Below are 18,551 nucleotides of genomic sequence, written 5' to 3'. Positions count from 1 at the left end.
TCAGTTCAGTTAAGTTCAGTCGCTCAATTGTGTCTGACTCTTTGTGCCCCCATGGACTGCAGCATGCCAGGTTTCCTGTCCATCATCATCTCCCAGAGCTTGCTCAAGCTCATTTCCATTGAGTCAGTGATGCCATCCAATCATCTCATCCTCTGTCATCCCCTTCTTCTCCCACCTTCGATCTTTCCCAGCCTCACGGTCTTTTAAAATGAGTAAGTTCTTCCCATCAGGTGGCCAAAGTATTGGAGTTTCAGCTTCAGCATCAATCCTTCAAATGAATATTCAGGACTGACTTCCTTAATGATTGACTGGTTGGATCTCCTTGCAGTCCAAGGGACTCACAAGTGTCTTCTCCAACACCACATTTCAGAAGCATCAATTCTTCAGTGCTCAGCTTTCTTTATAGTCCAATTCTCACATCCATCCATGACTACTGGTAAGACAATAGCTTTGATTAGATGGATTTTTGTCAGGAAAGTAATGCCTCTGCTTTTTAAGATGCTGTCTATGTTGGTCATAGGTTTTCTTCCAAGAAGCAAGTGTCTTTTATTTTCATGGCTGCAGTCACCATCAACACTGATTTTGGAAACTTCAAAAATAAAGTTTCTCACTGTTTCCACTGTTTCTCCATCTATTTGCCATGAAGTGATGGGACTGGATGCCATGATCTTAGTTTTCTGAACATTGAGTTTTAAACCAACTTTTTGACTCTTCTCTTTCACTTTCATCAAGACGCTCTTCTGTTCCAGAAAGTCATCTCTTCACAAGTGTAGAAGAGCTAAGATGTTGTCATCAAATGGACCAGATAGCATTTATTCTAAACAGTGTTAATGTGAAGAAAAGGGCAACTGGTTTATTTACAAAATTGATAAACTATAATGTCTAGCCAAGAAAAATCATGGGGCATTTATGAAGAGAAAAATTTTCAAGTCTGTGGATGATCATGTATGTGTGAAGTTCAGGTGAAGGAAAGATCAGAAAAGGACTACTGATAGTATTTACTTGAGAAATATATGTGACTATATACTTAATATTTTGTACATGATGCTCTTGTTTTGAAATTAATAAATTCATTTCTGTTGATATTAATATCATGCTGATATATTTATATTAGGGGAAAATCAAAACCATTCAACAGAGAAGTCTCAATTCTTGCTAAACAAATTTAGTGAAGAACTACAAAATATTTTATCAACAATGAATATTACATATAGTGATCCTTAAACAACAATTTTAAATAATGAGGATAGTTGAGTGGAAGCACATGATACATTGATCACAGAGTTTTATTGAGCAGAAATGTAAAATCATTTATATTTCAGTGAAATGAACTAGATTGTAGAAAACTCTTAATGTACTTTATATGAGATGATTCATGAAAATTTAATCCAACCAGGAAATAAGTTTCTGTGCACTCTTCTTTTTTTCCCAATGTTGAAATCACTTAGTCAAAATTTTGTATTATAACTTCAGGTGGTTTTTCTTTTATTAAAAATGTAAAAGTTGCCTGTTATGAATACAACAAAAATGAGTATTTTATGGTAGCAAATCTTTTTTTTCCATAAAATATTAATATGAATTGATTTTTAAATAAAACTCATATCAAGTCACTCTTTACTGAAGCCTTTGAAATATTAAACACTGGAACAATTAATCTGCCATTTCACTGAGCTCACAGTAATAAATTCTTGCTGTGCAGTTGCACAGTCATATCAGACTCTTTGTGACCGCAACACACCAGGCTCCCTTGTCCTTCACTATGTCCCAGAATTTGCTCAAATGCATGTCCACTGAGTCAGTGATGCCATCCAACTGCCTCATCCTCTGTCACCCCATTCTCCTCCTACTTTCAATCTTTCCCAGGATCAGGGTTTGATCCAACGAGTAGGTGCTTCATATCAGGTAAGAAAAGTATTGCAGCTTCAGCATCAGTCCCTCAAATGAATTTTCAGGGTTGATTTCCTTGAAGATTGACTGGTTTGATCTTCGTGATGTCCAAGAGACTCTCAAAAGTCTTCTCCAACTCCACAGTTTGGAAGCATTCTTTAGGGTTCAGCTCTCATATCCATACATGTTAAGTTCAGAAAACCATAGATTTGACCATAAGGACCTTATTGGCAAAGTGATGTCTCTGCTTTTTAAAATGTTTTCTAGATTTGTCACATCTACTTCTGCTTCATTAACTACACTAAAGCCTTTGACTATGTGGATGACAAAAACTGTGGAAAATTATTCAAGAGATGGTAATACAAAACACCTTACCTGCCACCTGAGAAATCTGTATGCAGGTCAAGAAGCAACAGATAGAACCAGATATGGAACAACAGACTGGTTCCAACTTGGGAAAGGAGTATGTCAAGGTTGTATATTATCAACCTTCTTATTTAACTTATATGTAGAGTACGTCATGTGAAATGCAGGGCTGGATGAAGCACAAACTGGAATCAAGGTTGTTGGGAGAAATATCAATAATTTCAGACATGCAGATGACATTATGGCAGACAGTGAAAACCTTATGGCAGAAAGTGAAAAGGAACTAAAGAACCTCTTGATGAAAGAGAAAGAAGAGAGTGAAAAAGCTGGCTTCAGCATTCAAAAAACGAAGAACATAGCATCTGGTCCCATCACTTCATGACAAAAAGATAGGAAAAAAATGGAAGCAGTGAGAGAGTTATTTTCTTGGGCTACGAGATCAATGCAGATGGTGATTGTAGCTATGAAATTAAAAGATACTTGCTCCTTGGAAGAAAAGCTATGACCTAACTAGACAGTATATTAAAAAGCAGACATTACTTTGCTGACAAAGATCCATCTAGTCAAATGTATGGTGTTTCCAGTATTCATATGTGGATGTGAGAGTTGGACCATAAAGAAAGTTGAGCACTGAAGAATTGATGCTTTTGAACTGTGGTGTTGGAGAAGACTCTTGAAAGTTCCTTGGACTGCAAGGTGATCCAAACAGTCACTCCTGAAGGAAATCAGTCCTGAATATTCACTGGAAGAACTGATTCTGAAACTGAAGCTCCAATACTTGTATGTGAAGTACTGACTCTGGAAATGACTCTGATGCTGGGAAAGATTGAAAGCAGGAAAAGTGGCTGACATAGGGTGAGATGGTTGTATGGCATTACCAACTCAATGGACATGAGTTTGAGTGAGTTCCAGGAGATGGTGATGGACAGGGAAGCCTGGTGTGCTGCAGCCCATGGGATCTCAAAGAATTGGACTCGACTGAATGATTGACCTGAACTATGTTTGTCATAGCTTTTCTTCCTAGGAGCAAGTATCTTTTGATTGCATCACCATCTGCAATGATTTTGGAGTACAGGAGGATAAAGTCTAGTCACACTTTCCATTGTCTCCCCACCTATTTGCCATGAAGTTATGGGGCCAGATGCCATGGTCTTAGTTTTTTTTTTTTTTTTGTTGTTGTTATTAACATTTAAGCCAGCTTTTTCACTCTCCTCTTTCACCTTTATCAAGAGCCTCTTCAGTTCCTCTTTACTTTCTGAGATTAAGGTGTTGTCATCTGATATCTGAGGTTATTGATATTTCTCTTGGCAATCTTGATTGCCATTTATTTTTCATCCAGTGTGGCATTTCTCATAATGTACTCTGCATAGAAGTTAAATAAGCAGAGGATAATATACAGCCTTGAGGTACTCCTTTCCCGATTTTGAACAAGTTCATTGTTACATGTCCGGTTCTAAATGTTGCTTCTTGAACTACATACAAGTTTCTCAGGAGGCAGGTAAGATGGCCTGTATTCTGATGTGTTGAAGAATTTCCCATATTTTTTTGTGATCCACACAGGCAAAGGCTTTAATATAGTCAATGAAGAAGAAATAGATTTTTTTTTTTTAGAATTATTTTCCTTTTTTTATGATCCAGCAGATGTTGGTAATTCAATCTCTGGTTCCTTTGCCTTTTCATTGAGCTCTCTGTAATAAATTCTAACCTTGTATTATATTTACAATTTACTTGATGAACTGTACCATACTTATTTGAACCAATAGATGCCTCCCCCAAGGGACCATCCTTTGAATGTCATATTGATATTCTCACTCACAATATACAAGTAGAAAAAAGAGGGAAAAAAAAAAAAAAAAGCCCAACGAGAGTCTATTTCAGGTCAAAATAAAATTAAGCTATGTTGCAATAGAGAAGCTGGGATTGTCTCATATTATTTTCACTCCTTTGTTTAGATTTTTTAATAAACAATAAACTAGATAATTGGTGGTAAAACAAATAGGAGACATTTCCCAGTGAATCTCTACCTGTCAAGAAGGTGTTGACTTTGACTGAGTTTGAGCTGATTTATAATTTCTTCACACCAGGGTTTGGATCTTAATTCTACCACTTGGGCAATGTGATCTTAGCCCTGCCATTAACATTTTCCATCAATAACTTGGCAATCACAGTGATTGATTCTTCAAATGTAGAATTAATGATATGACTCATCTAATTAATATTTCACTGGTTTCCTAGGACCATATAGCAAAATTCAAACTTTAATCAAAGCTTCTGAGGCTAAAACTGTGTCCTAACAATGGTCCTTCCTCATTTGTGTGCTTTCCCCACCTACTACGTGCCAGGCAAATTGGCAACTTCGGTTTCTTGAACAGCATCAGCTTGTTTTCTCACCTGTGTCCTTAAACATGATTTCTCTTCTATCTAGAAATCCCTTCCTTACACTGTTGATAATTGTTGGCTTCTCATCATTTGCTTTTCAAATCAAATCTTTCAAGGCAGGCTTTCCTGACCTATCTTTTTAAAGTGATTTTTCTGTGACCATGATTCTTTAGCTTACACATTTGTATTTCCTTGATAGATTCTCACACAGCTAACACTTTTTAATTTATTTATCTACTTATAATTTTATATTCTATCAATTCCTCTGGACTCTTTTGAGCCATCAGGGAAGACATCATGTCTATTTTGCACTCTCAGCTGCTAGTACAGAGTCAATTCCTATTTGGGGGTATAATTGAACACACATTGACATGTTTATTGAACTCATCATTTCCTCAGAGACTGTTCTAAGGAATAAATGACTAAATGCATTTAGATAATTCTTCACACAATAGGTACTCAAAAACCACTATGCAGAAGCATCATGTGAGTGATAGGAGGAAGAATAAAAAGAGAAGCATGTTTATAGCGGTTAAGAATGTAGGTTCAGGAGGAGAGACAACTTCACCAAGTATTTATTGCCTTTGACTTCTTATTTGACCTCGGATCGTCACTCAGTTTTTCTGTGAATATCATTTTTCCTCAGGAATTGTGGTTTATAATAATAATGATATCTTACTCAAATGACTATTGACATGCACATGAGAAAGAAAATACATGTAAATTCCTTACTACAGGGACAGATATAAAACAAACATTCAAGGAATCTTTATTTTCCTGTGCTTTTATTATAACAGTAACAATAGAATTGGTGCTCTTAGCCTTTTGTGCCAGGACTTTTTATAGTTGATGATGTAATGTTTTCAGAACATATGGGTTTTGCTATGAAAATAAAAATAAAATAAAAGTGGAAATTAAATGAAATATCCTAATGATTTGAATATTCATACTAACAGGAACCATAAATTGAGGCTAGATCAAAACAAATTTAAATATACAGAAAACTAATTCTAGAACTTGTTTTTAAAATTATTTTATTTTATCTCATTTTAGGTGGTATCTGGTCCCATTATTTCATGGTGAATAGATGGGGAAACAATGTAAACAGTGAGAGACTTTATTTCTTGGGCTAAAAATCACTGCAGATGGTGACTGCAGTCATGAAATTAAAAGATACTTGCTCTTTGGAAGAAAAGTTATGACCAACCTAGACAGCATCTTAAAAAGCAGAGACGTTACTTTGCCAACAAAGGTCCATCTAGTCAATGCTATGGTTTTCCCATTAGTCATGGATGGATGTGAGAGTCGGACCATAAAGAAAGCTGAGCTCTGAAGAACTGATGCTTTTGAACTGTGGTGTTGGAGAAGACACTTGTGAGTCCATTGGACTGCAAGGAGATCCAACCAGTCAATCCTTAAGGAAGTCAGTCCTGAATATTCATTTGAAGACTGAGGCTGAAGCTGAAACTCCAATACTTTGGCTGCCTGATGGGAAGAACTGACTCATTGGAAAAGACCCTGATGCTGGGAAAGATTGAAGGCCGGAGGAGAAAGGGATGATGACAGAGGATGAGATGGTTTGATGGCATCACCAATTCAATGGACATGAGTTTGAGCAAGCTCTGGGAGATGGTGATAGACATGGCCTGCTCCAATCCATGGAGTCACGAATAGTTGTATACAACTGAAAGGCTTGTGGGATGAGTCTTAACCAATGGACCATCAGAGAAGTCCCTAGAACTTTTTTTTTAAGTTACCAAGATTGTTCTTAAGTTTTTAAAGGCAAAATTACACTCTATATAATTCTATTAAAATATATTCAATTACTTTTAACTATTATTTTCCAAAACTGCATTAATTTATTTTAATATAAAATTTTCACTGAAGGATATGGATAAATATTGTATATTCATAAAATGAAACATCATAAAAATTTAACTTAGATGTAACCTCATCTATCAGTGATGAATTATAATATGCTAAATTATTGTTTGTGGGGTTTTTGTTCTATTTAAAATTTATCTGAGTTCAGAAATATTTTCTGAGTTTTTTCTCTTGTCTACTCAGATATAACATGAAGTAACATTTATTATTTTTAGTATGCAATTTTGTGAGTTTTGATATAATATTGGGTCATATAACTGCCACCACAGTCTTGAAATGGGAAACTTATCTCCTTCAAATCTCCTGTCCTCCTTGGAAGCTAGCCTTCCCCACATGGCAAGCCCTGTGATTATTTTGTTACTTGTCCATATTGCTTTTCCTTTCTCAGAATATTATACACAAATAGAGTCATAGAGTCTTATTTCCTTCACTAGCATAATGGATGTGAAATTCATCCCTCTTGTGTGAGAGATTTTAGTTTTTATACTGAACTTACATTGCCTGATGAGATAAACTTACATATTAGTTATTATTCATTATTAGTGGTGTTTTAGGCCTCTTTCAGATTTTAATAGCCAGTCATTACACCTGAATATATATTTTACATATCTTTTTATAAATCGTATATCTTTTATAAGTTTTTACTTTCTTTCTTAGCTTGGCCAATATGATGTTGATTAGAAGTGACAATTTTGGGGAAAAACACTTAGTCTTTCATATTATGCATGATGAATATTTTGTAGACTTCTTTTATCTGGCAGAGGTTAGATCTCTATCTAGGATTAGCTTATATTAAGGATGCAAGCTATTTTACTGGAGATTTTGTCTAAACACACCTTGAACCTCAGTATTTTCCACTTTGTGTTGTGTCTGAGTTATCTCCATACTCTTGCTTTTTTCCTGTCCTACCGACTAAAATCACTTTATAATGGATCTTTATTAGCCTGGAAGAAAGGGAATTCTTTGCTATCCTGGTTAAGACTCAGCCTTAGAGAGATCTTCCGTCTCTGTGTCTTGGGATTGGCGCCTAAGTGATCTTGCCACCTATTCTCTTCTGTAACTGCCATTCTTATGTTCCAGACAGGCACCTTGAGAAATGTGTCCTCACAGAACATTCAGCATTTTCAGAAATGGATTAAGCATGAGTGTCAATTCTTCTTGTGCTTGGGAAACCCATAGCTTGATTAGTTCCTTAGCAACTTGTTAAAAATTTTAGATGCATTCTTGCTGAAGTCCAGAAGTGTACATTCCAAATATATATATATATATATATTCAGTTCAGTTCAATTTAGTCACTCAGTCGTGTCCAACTCTTTGTGACCCCATGAATCACAGCACGCTGTGCCTCCCTGTCCATCATTAACTCCCAGAGTTTACTCAAACTCATGCCCATCGAGTCAGTGATGCCATCCAGCCATCTCATCCTCTGTCGTCCACTTCTCCTCCTGCCCCCAATACCTCCCAACATTAGGGTCTTTTCGAATGAGTCAACTGTTCACATGAGGTGGTCAAAGTACTGGAGTTTCAGCTTCAGCATCAGTCCTTCCAATGAACACCCAGGACTGATCTCCTTTAGGATGGACTGGCTGGATCTCCTTGCAGTCCAAGGGACTCTCAAGAGTCTTCTATAACACCACAGTTCAAAAGCATCAATTCTTTGGTGCTCAGCTTTCTTCACAGTCCAACTCTCACATCCATACATGACCACTGGAAAAACCATAGCCTTGACCAGACGAACCTTTGTTGGCAAAATAATGTCTCTGCTTTTTAATATGCTATCTAGGTTGGTCATAACTTTCCTTCCAAGGAGTAAACCTCTTTAATTTCACGGTTGCAGTCACCACCTGCAGTAATTTTGGAGCCCCCCAAAATAAAGTCTGACACTGTTTCCACTGTCTCCCCATTTATTTCCCATGAGGTAATGGGACCAGATGCCATGATCTTAGTTTTCTGAATGTTGAGTTTAGGCCAACTTTTTCACTCTCCTCTTTCACTTTCAAGAGGCTTTTTAGTTCCTCTTCACTCTCTGTCATAAGGGTGGTGTCATCTGCATATCTGAGGTTATTGATATTTCTCCCGGCAATCTTGATTCCAGCTTGTGCTTCTTCCAGCCCAGCGTTTCTCATGATGTACTCTGCATATAAGTTAAATAAGCAGGGTGACAATATACAGCCTTGACGTACTCCTTTTCCTGTTTGCAACCAGTCTGTTGTTCCATGTTCAGTTCTAAATACTACTTTCTGACCTGCATACAGGTTTCTCAAGAAGCATGGTCTGGTATGCCCATCTCTTTCAGAATTTTCCACAGTTTATTACGATCCACACAGTTGAAGGGTTTGGTGTAGTCAATAAAGCAGAAATAGATGTTTTTCTGGAACTCTCTTGCTTTTTCGATGATCCAGCAGATATTGGCAATTTGATCTCTGGTTCCTCTGCTTTTTCTAAAACCATCTTGAACATCTGGAAGTTCACAGTTCATGTATTGCTGAAGCCTGGCCTGGAGAATTTTGAGTATTACTTTACTAGCGTGTGAGATGAGGGCAATTGTGTGGTAGTTTGAGCTTTCATATATATATATGAGGCCGTGGCATTAAATTTGCAAGAGACACAGGTTCAATCCTGGAGTTGGCAATATCCCCTAGAGTAGGAAATGGCTACCCACTCCAGTAATCTTGCCTGGAAAATTCCATGGACAGAGGAGTGTGGTGGGCCACAATCCATGGGGTCGCAGAGTTGGATGCTACAGCACACATGCTTGTCTTAAATGTTAGTTTAGCTAGTTATCATGAGAGAATAGATGACAGATTCCAGTAAAGTTATGAATTTTCAGATTTTCTGTTGTTTTAAGGATAGGAACAATGTTCTTGCCAGACATCTAAATGCTGTGATGAAAGTATTAATTTCTTCTTAAACTGTGTCTTTAGCCTTTATATTTAGATTTATGGTATACTTTGTAAAAAATATATATAAGCTGTGAGTTAGGAATTATTATTATATAAAACAATCTAAAATTTTCTGTAGAGTCTGCTGTTGAAAGAATTATCCTTTCTCTATTGCATTAGGAAGTACTTTTGTCAAAGTCACCTGACCATACATGTGACCAATCTAATTAAACTCTCTAATATGTTCTATTGACCCATATTTCTTTTGCTATGGTTAGTAAAATACTGTATTGATTAGCATCAATGTTTTGTAGCAGTGATACCAGATAGTGTAGATCTTTTAATTATTAGTTTTTAAAAACTTGTTAGCTAGTCTAGGCTATTTAAATTTTTATATAAATAGCAGAATCAACTTGAAAATGTATATAAAACTTTGTTGTGATATTTTTATTGGGATTGCATTGAATCTACAGACCATTTAGAGAGAGTGAATGTTATAAAAATAATAAATCTCTGGTCAATCCTAAAAATAATAAATCATAATCACTCTCTACCTCTTCTTTGGTTTTCTCTAATTTCTTTCAGTGATACTGTGCACAATTTGCAAATTATTATTTTTTTTAAGTTTACCCCTAAAAATTCTAAATTTCTGATGTTAATGAATACAAAATTTAAACTATCAATTCCACACTTTCAGCCAGTGTAAAGAAATAGGCTTGGTTCTTGTATACTGACCATGTACCCTGCAAACATTTTAAATGTAATACATTCAGTATTTCTATTAACATTTCTATTACCTTTTTAATGAATTTATTATGGTTTTAAACCTGGATGATCATAGCTTGTTTACAGAAAAACAGTTCAGTACCTTAGCTTCCCACTCATTTTTTCCTGCTTTAGTTTACTGATTAAAAACTTTTCTAGATATTGAATAGAAATACTGAGAGGGGACATTGTTCCTGATACCCAGTCATAGGGAAAATTTATCACACACATATGTAGACTTTTCAAAGTCTCTTAGAATAGTGTGATTCTTATCTATAACTTTTTGGTTTGTTGTTAATATGGGGATTAAGATTTTCGATAAACTTGTTTCTCCAATGCTTATATGTTTTCTACTTTTACTTCTCTCTTTTTAAAAATATTTATTCTCTTTTTTCCTTTTTTTTCATTTTATATCTTAAAAAGAAGTACAGGTGCTGATATTTTTGCACCTTATTGTATTTTCAACTATCTTATTTCCATTTTTATTGTTTTCTTTTTCTCTCCTGAAATTCATAATGTCTTCACCTGTTATAGCCAAAATTTCTAGCAAAATTCTTACTTATTATGGAAGCTACTTTACATTACTAGTATGTAGCTATAACAGGCTCAACTAAAATTACTATTCTATTAACTATTTTCTCTCCCTTTTTTGACTGCTTTGCATGTCACATAATCTTTTTTTTTTTTTTCAAGGCAATTTCTTTTAAGAAAAAATAGAACTAAACGCTGTTTGTAATACTGTTTTCTTTCTTTTTTCTTATAAAATGAAAAAAAAATATTTCTTTCTTTCTTTTTTTCTTTTTCTCAATTAGTGCAAGCCCTTTTATTTTGACTGGTTTCGAGGCCCAGTTGCTAATCCTATTGGTTACACTAGATTGCTTTGAGCTTGTCTGGACCATGTTTAGCTTTAATTCAGATATAATTAGTTAAACTGCCAAATTTTAGAGCTATTACCTTTTAGTTGGTTTTGCAGTATTTGAACTGGGACAGAGTTCACATCTGATTTATCACTGATTTTTCATCCCCTCCTTTACTTGTTTTTAATGTTAAAACTGGGTTGAGGACAAAAATAGAAAAATTTGGAGGTTAAGGATTTTTTTTTTTTTTTTTTTTTGCATACAACTTTTCCAGATTCCAATATGCCCCAACAACCTATCCTGCCATCAATTATTTGGATGTATTTTTCTCAAGCTTTCAAAATAATTTCACCTATACCAGTGTATTTCTCCACTGTCTCCTATTGTGCATGCATGCATGCTCACTTGTTCAACCATGTCTTACTCTTTGTGATCCCATGGACTGTAACCTGCAAGTCTCCTCTATCCATAGGATTCTCCAGGCAAGAATACTGGGGTGGGTTGCAGTTTCCTACTCCAGGGGATCTTCCCAACCTGGGGATCAAACCTCCATCTAAGTCTTCTGCATTGCCAACCGGTTTCTTTACTACCAGTGCCGCCTGTGAAGCCCCTTCTGATATTCAGATGAGCTAATTACCCCATAAATGGAAGTTGCCATGGGTCTCTGCTGCCTACCAAGGACTGGCTTAGTGTCTGAACTTCAGTTTGTCTGAGTTTTCTAATACTCTCAGCTTTTCTTAGTTCTGAGAAAACTACATTATATTAACTTTTGTCTGAATTTTTCTTTCAATACTATATGTGTTACAAATAGTGAAACCAAATGCATCTTGCTCACTGTTAGTCCCATAACATGTTACATAGTGGTTATAAATAATTTATGTTCACAAATATCATTATAAAAGCTTGGTTACAAAAAGAATGTGCATTTAGTTATATCAAGCAATAAAGAAGATTTCCACTTAAGACTAGTGCAATAAATATTGTATAAATAGCAATCAAATAATTACCCACAAAAATAAAATCATGATTTTTCAATTAGATTGCAATATTAATTTAAAAAATCATGACTGTCTAAGATGGTGAACTTAATAAATGTGGTGTGTGACTTGCTTGCCCTACTGACCAGTAGTTCCCTTTCATCTTTCTCCCTCTCATCAGGCCTCCTGACTCCCTGAAACACAACAATAATGAAATTAGGCTGATTAATAAACCTACAATGTCCTCTAAATGTTTAAGAGTCAGAGGTCTCTCACTTTAAATCAAAATTGGAAATGATTAAGCTTAGTAATAAAAGCCTAATCCAGAGCAGGATCCGAGTCTCTCCAATACCAGGAAGGCAGACAAAGGTGAGGAAGCTGGAGAAGAAAAGCTTGAACTAACAGAGGTTGGTTCATGAGGTTTAAGAAAAGTGCAGGGGGAAGCAGTAAGTAAGTGGTGATGTAGAACCTGCAGTAACTTATCCAGAAGATCTAGCTGATAGAATTAATGAAGGTAGCTGCACTAAATAAATTTTTTTTTATGTAGATGAAACAGACTCATGTTGAAAGAGCATGCAATCTAGGACTTTCATATCTAGAGAGGACAAGTCAATGCCTGGCTTCAAAACTTCCAGGACAGGCTGAATCTCTGGTAAGGGGCTATTGGAGCTGGTGATTTCAAGTTAGAGCCAATGACCATTCACTATCTGAAAATTCTAGGGTCCTTGAGAATTATGCTAAATCTACTTTGCCTATTCTCTGTTACTATAACAACAAACCTGTTTGACAGCACATCTGTTCACAACATGGTTCACTGAATATTTTAAACCTGATGAGAACAACTGATCAAACAAAAAGCTTCAAAATATTACTGCTCATTGACAATGCACTGAGTCATCCAAGAGCTCTGGTGGAGATGAACAATGAGTTTAATGTTGTTCATATGCCTGTTCACAAAGCATCATCCTCTAACCCATGGATCAAGGAGTCATTTTGACTTTAAAGTCTTATAATTTAAGAAATACATTCTGTAAGGCTATACCTGGAAGAATGTGAGTCCTCAGATGGATCTGGGGAAGGTCAACTGAAAAAATTTCTGGAAAGAGTTCACTATTAGGGCATTCATGGTTCATGGAAAGAGGTCAAAATGCAGCATTAACAGGAGTTTCAAATATGTTTATCCCAATCATCAAGGATAACTTGAAAGAGTTCAAAATTTCACTGGACGAAATAACTGCAGATATGCTAAAAACATCAAGAGAAGTACAGTTAGAAATAGAGCCTGAAAATGTTAATAAATTGCTGCAATCTCATGATAAAACTTTAATGGGTGAAGAGTTGCTTCTTATGGGTGAGTAAAGAAAGTGGTTTCTTGAGAGAATCTACTCCTGGTGAAAATGCCATGGAAATGATTGAAATGACAGTGGAGGATTTAGAATATTACATAAACTTACTCGATAAGGCAGTAGCAGATTCTGAGAAGATTGATTCAAACTTTCAAAGAAGTTCTACTGTGGATAAAATGTTATCAAATAGCACAAAGGCTACAGAGAAATTTTTATTTAATGAAAGGAAGAATCAGTTGATGCAGCAGATTTCATTGTTGTCTTATTTTAAAAAATTGCCACAGCCACCCTAACCTTAAGCAACCTGGATTTTTCAGCAGCCATCAACATCCAGGAAAGAACCACCCCATCAGCAAAAAGATTAAGACTAACTGAAGGTTAAGATCATGGTTAGCATTTCTCAGCAATAAAGTATTTTTCAATTAAGCTATGCAAATTGATTTTTTAGATATAATTCTATTTTACACACTTAATAGTCTAAAGTGAAAGTGAAAGTCATTCAGTCATGTCCGACTCTTTGTGACCCCATGGACTATACAGACCATGGAATTCTTTGAGCCAGAATACTGGAGTGGGTAACCTTTCCCTTTTCCAGGATATCTTTCCAACCCAGGGATTGAACCCAGGTTTCCCACATTGCAGGCAGATTCTTTGCCAGCTGAACCAGACTAAAGTATAGTGAAAATAACATACACACACTTGAAAACTAAAAAAATCTGTGTGATTTGTTTTATTGTGATATTTACCTCTTTGTGGTCATCTGTAACTAAACCCACAACATCTCAGAAGTATGTGTGCTATAAAATAAAAGTCAATTTCTGAATCTGCTTGATGTAATCACTGAATCCCAAATCACCACTTTCCTCTCTCTGCCTGTCCATTCTAAGTAATCTCTATACTTCACTTGTCAGTCACTGAAACCCTCTAATTAAGTGATTATTAAAGTCTGTTGTTACTTATTCCTAGACTGCTACTTATTCCTAGACTGCTACTTATTCCTAGACTGCTGCTTAATGGTTGCTAGCTCATTGGAAAGAAGGATAACAAAGAAATGTATTCATTTGTATATGTTTTAAATATATTAAATAACATGAAATAAGCAATCAATTAGCAAAGGAGAGAAAGAAAAGGAGAAAAAAAATGCATGTAAGTCCTGCAGTTTTATACTGATGTTCAGAAGAAGTATGTTAAGGGAAAATAAGATATACCTCACGGAAAGTGGTTCACACTAAATTATCACTCAAACCTCTAATTAATTAGCAATCACTGCATTCATAACCACTTATGATACTAATAAGTAATGCACATAAATCCTTATAAAAACTCAGAAGAAGCAAATGTTTTTTCAAATTATAAACTCAGTACATACTACTAACTTCCTAAAATATGAACAGTAAGAAGTTTGGATGCCAAACTTTTCAATTAGTTAGGAGGTCTATCCTATTAAGAATTTATATTTCTAGTTTTCCAATAATGTTGTATATGTCTCTTTAATTTCAATGAAATACCATCAATTTTCTCCATTTTATAAAACTAGACTACATTACAAAATAGTTTTTCAAATTATAAACTCAGAACATACTACTAAATTCTTAAAATGTGAACAATAAGAAGTTTTGATGCCAAACTTCTCTGTTAGCTATGAGTTGTATCCTATTAAGTACTTTTAGTTTTCATTTTCCAATAAAGTTATATCTGTCTTCTTAATTTCAGTCAAATATTATCAATTTCTTCCATTTTTTGAAACTAGAAAACATCATAAAATACTGAAAATGTTTATTTTATAAGATAGTGTGCATTTCCATTACAGGCAAAACATCACAAGTATAAACATAATCATATATTCTTTGTCTTTTTAAGAGATAAAAATTTTTAGGATAGAATCTATGAAGAATTTTCAAATACCAGAGAAGAGGATGGCTACCCACTCTAGTATTCTTGTCTGGAGAATTCGATGGATGAAGGATCCTGGCAGGCTACAGTCCATGGGGTTGCAAAAAGTTGGACATGACTGAGTAACCAACACACATAAGCATACATAAGCATAAATGTCCATACATTGTGAAAACTACTCTGAATAATCACTTCTCTCTTTAGCCCTTAAAAATAATACAATGTGATTGTTATCCAATCTCACTTTCTTTTTTATTTTTATTAACTGATGTTACTAAAACTATAATAGTGATTTATCTTCCTTATTTTAGGTTTATATGATGTGTCTACATTTTTTTTCTCTTTGAGAATCTACAAATCAAGAAGTTTCAAAGAAATATCTGAGTAACTGAGATCAGATGAATAAGAAAGCAATCATAATAACTAAAAAAAAAAAAAAAAAAACCACCAAAACGTCATATACTTGAAATGCCATATTCCACTGATATCACTAACTTGTTTTTCTAGTCTTAGCAAAATATGCAGGAGCTCTGAACCTGTTTCTTCACATGAAAATGTAGGATTACCAAGTAATCTTTGATATAAATTGTTTGCAGACATGATTATAAGTTTTACCAGGTATAAGGTATGACTTTGATCAGAAGTAAAAAAAGCATTCTAACTTTATCAATTTTCAATTAATTTTCTGGTTTGAGTGACAGTTGCTTTTAAAAATAAGAAGAATAAAAAGTCAAACTTTTTATTAAAATGAACAATATCAACAGTCAATAAATTATTTCTAAGTCTATTATATTTTTACCTTGATAGATTTTTTCTTAAATATGTAAAACTTGCTAGCAAAATTAGTTATTTAAAATTATACATTTCATTTATAATTTTGTAAATTGGTAGTCATACAGTGTATTAAGAAACCCACTAACTTACTTCAATGAATGATATGATCGGTTACTACAACATTGGACATTAATTTGCTTCTTTATAAAAAATATGGCAACAATTTGAGAATATGTTAGAATATGTTATTTCTTGAATACTCTTTTATAATGAAGATGCATATGTTAGGGGAGTGTAATTTCCTCAGTTCTGTCTCGTCATAACAAAAATTTGAAATGATGGACGTTAAAGCTCTCCACATGTCACAGCTCTTGGACTGTCCATATTATAGCTCTTGGACAGATCAGTTTTATTTAGAAAATAAAAGAAAATACATCCTTGAGGTGTGAGGGTATGTAACCTAAAAGACGGAAGAGAAGAGAGAGAGAGAGAGAGAGCGCGCGCTCATGGGAGAGAGACCCCTCAGCCCTTTGGCTCCTCTGTTTTTTTTCCTCCCTCTGGGCCTGCCTATGTAAGTTGGGCTAGCCAGGAGTGCTGTTTGTCCTACCTGAGGTTCTCACTCTGTTCCTTGGACCTTCCTTTGTTCTATTTTTGTGGGCTTTTCCCTTCTTTGTCTTTTAGCCATCGCCATTCTAGACTCCTTTTTCCTATTCTAAATACCTAACACATATTTCAAGTTAATGTAATCATTAAACATTAGAAATATAAGTTCAATTAGTAAAAGCTATGGTTTTTTTCAGTAGTTTTATGTATACATGTGAGAGTTAGACCATAAAAACCAGCTGAGTGCTGAAGAATTAATGCTTTTAAATGGTGGTGTTGGAGAAGACTCTTGAGAGTCCCTTAGACTACAAGGAAATCAAGCTAGTCAATCCTAAAGGAAATCAATCCTGAATATTCATTGGAAGGACTGATGTGAATGTGAAGAATTGACTCATTGGTAAAAGACCCTGATGCTGGGAAAGATTGAAGACAGGAGGAGAAGGGGATATGAGAGGTTGAGATGGTTAGATGCCATCACCGACTCAATGGACATGAGTTTGGCCAAACTCTGGGAGTTGATGATGGACAGGGAAGCCTGGTGTACTGCAGTCCATGGGGTCACAAAGAGTTGTACACGACTGAGTGACTGAAATGAACTGAAGTGATTAAGAGTAATGCTATACCCTAAGTACATTTGGCACCAATTAGGTAACAAATGAATGTAGAACTTTATATATTTAATATTATATCTAGTGTAATGCTAGTGATAATTTTATGAAATTACTATTATAATCCTCCTCTTGTAGAAGAAAGTAATATGCAATAATAGAAATTAAGTTTTAAAGTTATATAGCTAGAAATTTCACAGCTGAACTATGAACCCAAGTCTGCATTACTTTACCATGAGAACTCTCATCAAAAGTTTCTCCAAGAGTCACAAGAATGTAGGGAAGTTAAAATAGTACAAATTCTCTATTTTAAAGTTGAGAAGTCTGAAAAAAAATAAAAATAAAGTTGAGAAGTCTGGAGGTGGCCAAGAGATGCCAAAGGGTTAGCTCAAGGTCACACAATGAGTAATTGCAATATTTAAAGAAAGAAGGTTACTCTTTTTAAGCAACCCATTAGCTATTTCATCTACATAATGTCTCTTTTTATTGTATTTATTCATAGTAATTATACCATTAATCACACTGATAAAAGAAAGAAATAGCAATAATTCAAGCCAAAGTTCTATAGAAGCATTTTTGAAATCATAAAGAAATCATAAATCATAAAGAAAAGTTATATTCTAAGAAATCGATGTAGTCAGCTATGCTATGCACTTGTTAATTTGGTTGTTTCAACAGCTTAATCCTATAAAATGGCCAAGTTCAAAATATTACTAAGCAAAGATACTGTTTCAATAGTCTCTGCTATTACTAATTATTATAGCAAACCTAGTAAGCTGTCATCAATTTAGGATTTTGTTTGGGATATAATCACAATAAACTGTGCCCCATTGTTCCTGTTCTTTCCTTATATCTTGTTTTAAAAAGAAAAAAAAAGTTTATCCTATAGTCCCTTATTTACAGTCAACTACTAGTTCTATTTAACTTTTTTCTTAAAACTTTGTTTCTCACCATAACTATTTCCAAAGAGAAAGCTCAAGTGTCTTCCTTTTTTATTTTTTTTAATCGAAATTCTTATATATTACAGTTAAAAATGTATCTTTCTTTTATTTTAAACTTTCAGCCCTTTGGACTTTCCCTCCTATACTGGCATTGAAACCTTCTTGATCATTGTATTGGTTAAGTTTCTGTTAGGAACAACAGCCAGTTTGGGTAGCAAACAGCTTTTTACTTGACATTATTTGCTTACCGCATAATTGGAAGGATGGAAACAATTATTGACAAAATTTTTAAAACATCCTTCTGCTCCCTCAATTACACTGCCTCTGCTAAGATTGCAAAGGCTGTTCATCACTGCATGAAAAAGTAAGAAAGAAACTTGGCCATGTTG

This window comes from Muntiacus reevesi, chromosome 19 (genome assembly GCF_963930625.1).
Source record: "Muntiacus reevesi chromosome 19, mMunRee1.1, whole genome shotgun sequence".
Classification (NCBI taxonomy): domain Eukaryota; kingdom Metazoa; phylum Chordata; class Mammalia; order Artiodactyla; family Cervidae; genus Muntiacus; species Muntiacus reevesi.
Note: the sequence above shows the minus strand (reverse complement) of the source record.